General features: G+C 35.0%; 1 pseudogene; it reads left to right on the plus strand.

The window, feature by feature from the left end:
* On the plus strand, window positions 1–3,221 carry LOC118030152 (disease resistance protein RPM1-like; annotated as a pseudogene).
* Window positions 3,222–10,971: the final 7,750 nt, after the last annotated feature.

Genomic DNA, 10,971 nt, shown 5'->3' on the forward strand with positions numbered 1-10,971 from the left:
ACAACTACAGTACAAAACAGCCACATATGGGAGCCCTAAATTTTTGGCAAGAGAAAATAGATCAGGATTGGTGATTCTGGAGCAAGAAGCCATGGCTATGATCGCAGTGCAGGTGGTGCTCGAGAAACTGGCTTCCTTTGTAGCAGAAGAAACACGGTTCTTGGGAGGAGTGAGAGGGGGCATCGTTGAACTACAGGATGATTTGTACAGCATGAAATCTTTCCTTCAGGATGCGGAAGAAAGGAGTGAGAGTGATCAAGGACTGAGAGCCTGGGTCAAACAAGTGAGAGATGTGGCTTATGATGCTGAGGACATTCTTGAAGAGTTCATGCTCCGGTTTGCTCCATCTCCCGGGAGTGGTTTTACCCATTATCTTCGCAATTCATATCGTTCCATCCGTAAATTAAGTGCGCGGCACCGGCTGGCAGTCCAGTTACAAAGCATTAAAGCAAGGGTAAGAGCCATTTCAGAGAGAAGAGAATGCATTTTCTTTGAATAGGATAGACATGCCAATCAACCTCCAGTGCTACCGTAGAGAATTGGCAAGCTCCCCGTATAGCTGCTCTTTACTTAGATGAAGCTGATGTCGTGGGAATTGAGAACCCAAAACATCTACTGGTTTCGTGGCTTGTAGAAGGAGAAGAAAAGCTCTCCAGTATCTCTGTGGTTGGAATGGGTGGGTTGGGAAAAACAACCCTCGTAAAGAAAGTCTATGACAGCCACCCCATCAGAAGAAGCTTTGATGCCCATTCTTGGGTTACAGTTTCCAAATCATTTGCAGCCACGGAGCTACTACGAGTTGCTCTGCAGGGGTTTCTGGTGACAGCAAACGAACCTGTTCCGGATAATTTGCAATCAATGACTGACCTCCAATTAATTGATTTTCTAAGAAATTATCTACGGAGAAGGAGGTATGTCATTGTTTTGGATGATGTATGGAATGTAAACGCTTGGGAAACAATAAGGTATGCATTTCCTGATTGTAACTGTGGTAGTAGAATTATCTTCACTACACGTTTAAGTAACTTTGCTGAATCTATAGAGAACACTAGTCATGTTTATGAACTCCAAGCTTTACCAGAAAATGAAGCTTGGACCCTCTTTTGTATGAAAGCCTTTAGAGGGGAACATAAGGCAGTTTGCCCTCCAGAACTGGAAGAGATGTCTCGAAATATCTTAAAGAAGTGTGAGGGACTGCCACTTGCAATCGTGGCAATAGGAGGCCTACTGTCGAAGAAGAAAAATGAAGGTTTGGAATGGAAGAAAGTCCATGACTGCCTAGCTACAGAATTGAAAAGTAACAACGACCTTGAGAGTCTACGTAGAATACTTCAACTAAGTTATGATGATCTTCCTTACTACCTCAAGCAGTGTTATTTGTATTTAAGTGTATTTCCAGAGGACTATTTGATAAAAAGAATGAAGATGATCCGGTTATGGATAGTTGAAAGGTTTGTGGAAGAGAAGCCAGGCTTTACAATGGAGGAAGTAGCAGAGGAATACCTTAATGAACTCGTGAATAGGAATTTGATCCAGGTGGTGGAGATGAGTTATTTTAATAGGGTCAAGACATGTCGTGTTCATGATCTAATGCGAGAAATCATTCAAATGAAATCCAGGGAAGAATCTTTTGTTATGATAGCAAACGGAACAAGAATCAGCAATAATGAGAAAGTTCGGCGTCTATCAATCCATGAAAACTCTGGGGAAGTACAATCAGATATGAGATTTCCTTATCTGTGGTCTTTGTTGTCTTTCTCTTCACATCATTCTTTTGAGCATGGTTTTCGCAATTACAAGCTGCTGAGAGTATTGAATTTAGATGGAGCTCCCCTTTACAGCTTCCTACCTGAATTGATTGAACTGATTCATTTGAGATACTTGAGTTTGAGATGGACCATGATAAGGGAGCTTCCAGAGTCCATAAGGAAGCTCAAGTACTTGGAAATACTTGATTTGAAAAGGACTTTTGTATCTTCTTTGCCTGCTGGGATCACACAATTGACATGTCTTTGCCAGCTCCGTAACTATCGACACAGTTTCCAGTCATCATTGTTCTTCCCAGACACTCATGGAATGAGAGTTTCCTTCAGGAAATTGGAAGATTGACGAGCTGCAGAAATTGGGAAGCGTCGAAGTGAATGAAGATTATGAATTAGTCAGGGAGTTAGGAAAGCTAACTTCGTTGAGAAGGCTGGGCATTTTAAAGCTAAGAGAAGAGCAGGGAATGGATCTGTGTTATACTTTGGACAGGTTGAAACACCTTACTGCATTGTATCTCGTTTCACTAAACAAAACTGAATCCTTACAATTTGACTCTCTTTCATCTCCTCCAAAATATCTCCAACGACTATATCTCAAATGTAGTCTTCCAGCTTTACCAGGATGGATAGCTTCACTCCAGTATATTTCCAAGCTAGTGCTTCAATATTCTAATCTGAAAAGTGATCCTCTCAAGGCCCTCCAGAAATTGCCTAGTTTGGTGGTGCTTGAACTCCGTCAAGCTTATGCAGGGGAAGAACTGTGTTGTGATCCTAGTGGATTTTCAAAGCTGAAGAAGCTAGGTCTCCATGAACTGGACAGATTGCGGCGCATCAGAATAGCAGAAGGATCGATGCCTGGGTTAGAGAGGCTAGACATTACAGCATGCACGGTGCTAGAAACCGTGCCGGATGGGATTGAAAACCTGAAAAATATAGAAGACCTGGTTCTGTGGTCTATGCCTTCAACGTTCATCAAGACAATAGAGAGATACCGTGGTGAAGATTTCCGGAGAGTTAAACATATCACAACAATCACCTGTGATTAGAGTAAACTACGGAGAGGACTACAGTTTCCGGAAAATCATGATCTCTGCCAAGTTCCTCAGGTCTGTACGACTGTACAGACGTTTCATCATGTAATGCTGAGCCTCAGAAAACAGAAAACTGCTGCTCTTCCCTCCTCTTCTCTTCTCCTTCGTCTCTGTTTTTCTGTTGTTGAATCTTCCAACCTGCTATCTTGCCCACGTTTGTCACCACTATATTTTGGACAGCGTCAAACATAACCAATCCAGGGAAAGTTGACAGCTTCAAGCCCGCATCTGTACAAGTTTCTATGGTATTAAATATACACTTATGATGTTTTTTATATTTTTTATTTTTGATATCATTATATCAAAATTATCTGTAATATGATTGACCCGTGATCTAATTCGACCATCAAAAGATATTAGATATCGACCAAGGCATGTGAAATTTTGCGTTTGGCTTAGGAAATAGGGAATGTAATAAGACTGACTGGGACTGGGTTTGGGCTTAAAATGCTTTGTGCTCTGGAAAATATATATATATATTATATATATATATATATATATATATAGTAAGATTGACTAAGACTGGAACTGGGCTTGTCTTCGTCTTGTTCGGATGTTATTTGGTGATCTGGGAAATGGGTTTGTATCAAAAAATCTGTATTTGATGCTGAATCATTTAACACTGAATACTATATCAAATAACTTCTTTTTTTTTTTTTTTTAGATTCAAGGAAACCCCACCCTTTAGCGTACTTTTCACAAGGCAAGGTTCCAACCAAGTTTCCATCTCTTTTTTAACCCCCAAACCACCATGATGCTTCGGCAGCTACTTGTGAATTGGTTGGTCTCCAAGATATCATCTAGTTTTCTTTCGTAGATAGAAAAAAACCCTAGTTTATGAGTATAATTTTACTACAAATCAATTGTCAAGCGTTTTCTCAAGATAAAATTGAAAAACAAAACCACTCATGTCGACAGAGGAAAAACAAGCCCAAGTCCAACATTTTTTTCTCCTTGAAAAACCTTTACCCACCATCTCACAAGTTAGTTTTAACGTTTTTTTTTTTTTTTTTCTTAATGCTAACCCCCTTAAAACTTCTCCCTCTTCCAAAAGTTCTATAGAACATAATCAAAGAGTGATTTTCTATCCCTTTATCCCCATACAAAAAAATATTCTTAATTTAAACGTAGGGGAAGGTAAAATGTGGAAATGCTCGATCCACTAGCTCTAGCTTCTAGCTTCTAGCATGGGGAAGTGGGGAGAAGCTTTGTTCGGATAGCAATAGCACAGTAGGGTCCGTGATGTATAAAGGCTTGCAACATAGCCACCTATAAGTGTTTGTGTGTGTGTGTGTGGGGGGGGGGGGGGGGGGGGGCACTCTATAAGCTGCACTTTTTGTTGTATGAATACGGGAATAACTTACGTTTATGTCTAAAGATTTGATGCCATTGTTCTTTAGCCATTTGTACGTATGGAAACAATCTCACGCAGTATGGATAAGTCCCTATGATCATTCTAGCTAGGTTCATGTCGATTCCACAATCAATCTCAACTACTTCAGTTTAAAATGCTGCTATACTATGCACGGGTAGTGAATTTTGTACAAGTATATTACATAATAATATTTTATTATGAACATATCCATCCAAATATGGATAGTTTGTTTAATACCCACTAATCAGTGAATAAATTATCTAAAAAATCCACCAAATCTGAAGCTGTTATCTCTGGTTTGAAGGCTCTAATGCCTAATTAAAGTTCATTTCAATTAATGAGAATAAAAGTCCAAAATATTTACCTAACTATTCCTCTTCAATATTCATCTATATGGGTTATGAACTATAGTGAGGCACATGCATGAATCAAACAATACTGTCATGTTAATGTCATTGCTCATCACTCCAACGGGAATACTGAAAATAAAAAAAGACGGGACTTATTGCCAATCAAAGATTTGGCCTACAAGAGTATGTGCGTATCCACCTATATATGAAGGCACGTATATAGACATATCTTCAAGTGGATATATGGGTGGGACACTATCTGGGCAGTACCCTTATCTGCAGAGAACATAGAAAAGATAATTTAATGTGTAAATAAATGGAGCTCTAAATACGTCATAGATCCACCCCAAGTGGGGGAATAAGTGCTTGTTCTCCATTTTATGTGTTGTGACAGAAGATTCCAGCAGCAAGTCTTTTGATGGAGCCTCTTTTCGTTAAGTATGAGATTAGTTTGGTGGCAAAAATCTTTTTGATTAGAGACTGTAATGCAGTGAATTTGGCCCAATTCAAGTGCCTCGTCCACTACTAATAGCTAGCTTAATTCAATGTTGTCTAAATATCAATATAATAGTAACAATTACAATTCTTGTCATGATGGGAAAATGATATTATTAGAAGATCTCTTCTCTTAGGTTTTAGTGACTTCAAATAATTGTTGCAGTATAAACAAATAGAGGAGCTATGAACTTGATCAAGCCACTGATGATTAACTTGAAATCATGGAGGGCCCGACATAAGAAGGATGTCACTTTATTACCACTACTTCTAGCACATCCAATATGTGTTTTAGAAAATGATTATTAGGGTAAAAAAATAGAGGGAATTATCTTGACCTAATAATTAGTAGTCTCATCGGATGCAAGCAAGATTCAATAAAAATCCCCCTTAATTTTCTAGAATAGCTAGCATGTATTGATTGTGGAGAGTAAGATTTTTGTGAATCTCTTTGTGGAAGCACCACAACTAGTCTCTCTTAGCTTAGAACTAGCCATGCCAAGGCACGTCTGCTATATATTATATCAGGTGGTCATTAACGGTCTACCCTATCAAATGGAAGAAGCTCCATTTTTTTATGGTGCATAAAGACCAGAAATTCACAAGCTATGTATCTCATGTAATTCAAATATGGGACATGAAATCATCGGTTCTTAAAACTTAATCACTTTTGTTTTCTTCACAAATCTTAATCACTTAATGTTGAACCTTGTGGGTAAATATAGACATGTCATTAATGATGAGGAAACCCTTATTAGGACATAAACCATGATGATTAGGAGAAGGAAAAGTGTATGTGGAATCTGACGATCTCTAACGTTTGTACTTTGTGGATCAAGTAAAGGTGATATATACACTATTTAAGTTGAAGAATAAAAGTTTGGGGCATGCCAATTTCAACTCCAAGTTGCTTCAAGTGGAAGGAGAGAAGAATATCATCAGTACATATTTGACATTAAAAATGAAAATTAATTAGAGCTACGAATCAAGCATCAAGATGAGCATAAAACATTACGGGAATGAGCTATGTAAAAAAAAAAAAAATCCTCTCAAAAATCTGAAAAATGTTGAGGGCTCTCCCGAAAAACATACTTGGACACTTTTTTTCAAAAAAAAGAAGAAGAAGATTTAATATAGTAGAAGTGATGCCAGGAGAAAGTGAGATACCGTTTAACGAAGATAGATAGCGTTCTCTCTTTTCTATATAAAAATAATAATATGTTTTCTTCTACTAATTAAATTTCATCATAAAACAATTGAGAAATCAAAGACATAATAGTATCAAATTTCTTTGATTAATTTATATGAAATTGGCTGATTAAATAATTTTCATGGTGGATACCCGGGCCCTTAAAGGCATCTCAGTATTCATTCCACGAAACTGGAAAAACTACCAAGCATTGCTCCTCTTTGTGCACTGATCTTTTAAAAATATTATAAAATTTTAGTAATAATACAAGCACTTGAGTGTTTGAGAGTGTAGTTATAATTAATTTTAAAATAATTTTTGTTTAGAAATATATTTAAAATGATATTTTTTTTATTTTTAAAATCAACATATCAAAATAATTCAAAATATAAAAAATATTAATTTTTAACATAAAAAAATTTAATTTTTTTTAAAACACAGGTTAAATTGGATTTTCAGATATTTTCTCAGTCCTTGCAATTGTTACGTTTAACATGGTGGAAGGTGATGGAATATGGGTACCCACAGACCAAAATCAAATAAATAATCAGCACCATGAGAGATGCGGGAGCTATACACTTGTACAATTTGGATAACATTTGATCTTTCAATGCCCCACCATTTACTCGTCGGAAGTGCTTGCTCCATCACTCTTTGTACGATCCTTGCATGATTTGTTACTTCAATAAAACTTAAAAAAAAATCTCAGAACACAGAGAGAGGCCAAGGACCGAGAGCCAAGGTAGAAGAAGCGAGAGGAGTGGCTATGGACCCCTGAGGGAAGGTGGCAAGCAGAGCATAAAGTAATGGTGATTGGGGACAAGCTTGATATATACCTCAGCAATTTCCCACCTTATTTGTTTCCTGCCTGCCTTGCTCTTTTTCCCTCTTGGATATATTATATACTTTCCCTTTTAATTTCAAGATAAAACATTAATAATGTAATCAGAATTGTTCTTCTGTAATTTACCACTAACCCTCAAAGATTGCTGAGTTACATGCATGGTTTAGGTTGCCGCCCATCGTTAAGCCCTACTACGTCGCTTAAACCATGGATTAAACCCTACATGGTTGTAGGTATAGGGTCTAAAATCAGAAAAATAGAAAGAGTATTGGGACCAGACGTGGATTTAACCCTACGTGATTCAGCTATAAAAGTCCGAGGGTGGATTAGAAAAGTGCGGTCGAATCATGTTTGAGTTTTTTTTTAATTTATTTATTTTATATTTTTATATCTTTTGGTATAATAATGTGAAAAATAAATTTTAAAAAATAAATATAAAATCTAACTTAATATATTTTTTAAATAAAAAATATTTTAAAATATAACATTTACCGCATTCCAAGCATGCCGTGAAGGTGAATTCCCACTCTTGATTTTTTTTTCCTTCTCGAGAGAAATCCCTCGGGCATTAAAAGCTCATGTCCATGTATGGAAACCTGTCTTTTTTCTCCAATTCATCGATGGAGCATGTCCTCCATGATGAGCAGACTTAAGAGAAAATATCAAAGAGGAAAAAGAAATATGATTCGGTGAGTCTTGCCTCCCTGAATTGACATTCATTATAATCATCTGAGAGATGAATTCGCTAACTAAATCACTTGAATTTGATTAAATCAATTATATGAGTAATTCAAAAAATAAGCGTAGTTGAATTTATATCTTAATTAGATAAAAATTTGAATTAATATCTCGAGACGAGCAGTGTTTCAAAATTATAAATATATATAATTCATAGTAGCTTAATTTTATTTATTTTCTGTGTTATTAGTCATGTTTTGAATTTAGAATATAGAAAATATATATATATATATATATATTATATATATATGTTATGTATTGTTTCATTGTAGATACCAATCGAAAAAAGATTATAATCTCGAAACCTATATTTCATCAGGTTCGAAGATCACTTCATTGTGTTTGCATTTTCATCAGAGTATCCAATTTATTCGGTTCATTTTCACCGAGTTAGAATCCGATTCCAATCACAACGAAGAAGAAACATGGGTGTCTGTACTGAAACTACCGATCATAAGCGAATTTCAACACTTCCCATTGTTATGGCTCCACCATAGCTGGAGATCCTCCAAAGTCCAACCCACCGAGGGACTTTTGTACACAAAATTTATCAACTTTATGCAGCCTTTTAAGCTGTTTTACATCTTCTCGGAAAATACTGAACTTTTAGGACTTAATTTTATGTGTGCAGCACGCCAAAACTAAATGCCCCGAGGAGGGACCGAGCTAGCCTCCCACATGATCAGATACTGCGTGTGATTTTCGATGCATGTCATCAGTCGATATATATCCCTAATTAAACCATGGCCATGTATCTCTTTACATGGGAGACCACGTTAGAGATCTTAATTCATCCATGTTGCATGAAACCATAGCTTGTTGATCTAGTTGTGGTGTTCTACTAGCGTCTCTTTGATGGGTGAGAGAGATCCTTCTTGTTTAAAAATCAAATCACATGATTGTTTAAAAATCAAATCACATGATTGTTTATAAAAAAGATAGCGATAGAAATAATTAGATGGAATAATTCCTACCTTGTCAATTGATATTGAGAAAATGAAATCCAGACAAATACCAAAACTAATTATTGACAAGATGATACCAATCAAAATAAATAATTCTTGTGGTCCAGCATGAAAAAAAAAAAAAAAGGAATTTATAGCATTAAACAACTTGTATTCATATAACATCTAGCTGTAACATAGATAATGAATAAATAAAAGTTAGTATATAATGATAAGATACGAAACATCATGAATATTTTTATTGTTACGGGTAGCCATCCGTCCATTTCATCAATATAAACAAGACATATTCTACTAACAAAAAATAAATCAGGAGATATTTTTTGTAAAATGGTTTCTGAATCTCATATTGCTTATAAAGCAAATTCCTTTATAATTGTGAAACCCATATGAGATAAATATTAATAGGCTATTCTATTTTTACATATATCATAAATATATATTTTTAACCTCATAAATTTTTTATCTAGCGAATATTTAAATAAATCATGTATTTAAGACTCAATAAGATGAAATGTGATGTTAAGATTAACTAATTAATCTGAAATCAAAAACCCATTACTTGAAAATGAATACACGAAAATTAATTTTGTTTTATTTATTTTATTTTTAATGACAAAGAATTTGGATTTGTACCTTCTAGTGCTAGCCGTCAAAGAACTATCTTAACTCAGAAATGTTTGTTTCTTCTGCGTTTCAAAAGCGCTTTTTGAAAAAATTTAAATTTTTTTATATTTTTATTAACTTCAAATTAATATATTTTTAGTGTTTTCAAATTATTTGATGTGCTGATGTCAAAAATAATTTTTAAAAAAAATAAAAAAAAAAATCATTGACATGCATTTTGGCACAAAAAAACTATTTGAAAAGCAACTACAACACACTGCAACAAGTGTTAGGTAAGGTTTCAGAATATAATTTATATTATTTTCTAACACATCCATTCAAGTCAAACTCTTTTGGACTTGAAATTTACATGGGTCTATTTTATCTTGTGCTTAATTTTTATCAAATAAATAGAGATGGTGAGATTTGAACTTATAACCATTTAGTCATCAACGTTCTGATAGATTTAGAGGATATGTTGACAATTTAATGCGAAAATAAGATTTGCGAGCCTTGTTGATGATTTATATAAATAGAAAGATGAGAATTTGTACATATTTATAGTGATATGATATGAATAATGATTGTACAAGTTCTTGCACGAGCCATAATCACCTGAAGATCTGTGGCAAATTCTTCGCATGATCAGCTGATTTTGCCTGTTGCATTGCATCAACAACTATACATCGCATATATCTATCCCAATATCATCACTTTATAGAAAAGTCGAGGCCAAATCAAACCCTAGCTAGCCTACCAGGGGTTTTACCTTCCACACACGTTAAAAGTACTCAAAAAGAATGTAAAAGTGCATCCTTTTATCTGAGCGAATTTAGGATGGGGCAGATATTTTCCGAGCATGGCGTATCTTTTTCAGAGAGAAAACTCACAGTAGATGGTTGCCACTTTACCCACAATGCTTATTCCATTTTATCTCTTGCGAAATGATTATGGTCTCCCCATAGGTGCACACATCTCATCGCCTCGAAAGTTTAAGTGCTTTTTTTATTTTATTTTATTTTTTATAATGAATATAAACATTCTTTAACGGCTGAATAATTATTTTTTTAAGAAATCAGATGACAAGAGAGCCCACTAATTTAAAATCTCTAGTTCATCGCATATTTATATATGAGTTTAAGAATATAAATGGTAAGATTTTAAATTAAAAATATTCTTTTTCTTTTAATTAATTTTTTATTCTTAATTATTGGCACGTACGCAGCCGAGCTGGCATCGCTAAAGATATTGGATCTAGGTAGCACGAAATTTGCTCTCCTGATATGGCTAAATTTTAGGAGGATGGTAGCATTATTGCAAGCTATATAACCCTTCTGGCTATATATAGGGTTATATATATATAATAATATATTCTGGACCTATATATAGCCAGAAGGGTTAGTTATATATATATATATATATATTCTGGCATCAGGTAGTGGAGGATTGAAGCACAACCTTATTAAATTATCTATTATTTAATAAAGAAGATTAAGAAATCAGTACTGTTGTTTAGGATTTGCTTAAACCCCCTGATCACCGAAAGTGTAAGTGT

The sequence above is a fragment of the Populus alba genome, chromosome 18 (assembly GCF_005239225.2).
Source record: "Populus alba chromosome 18, ASM523922v2, whole genome shotgun sequence".
In the NCBI taxonomy this organism is placed as follows: Eukaryota; Viridiplantae; Streptophyta; class Magnoliopsida; order Malpighiales; family Salicaceae; genus Populus; species Populus alba.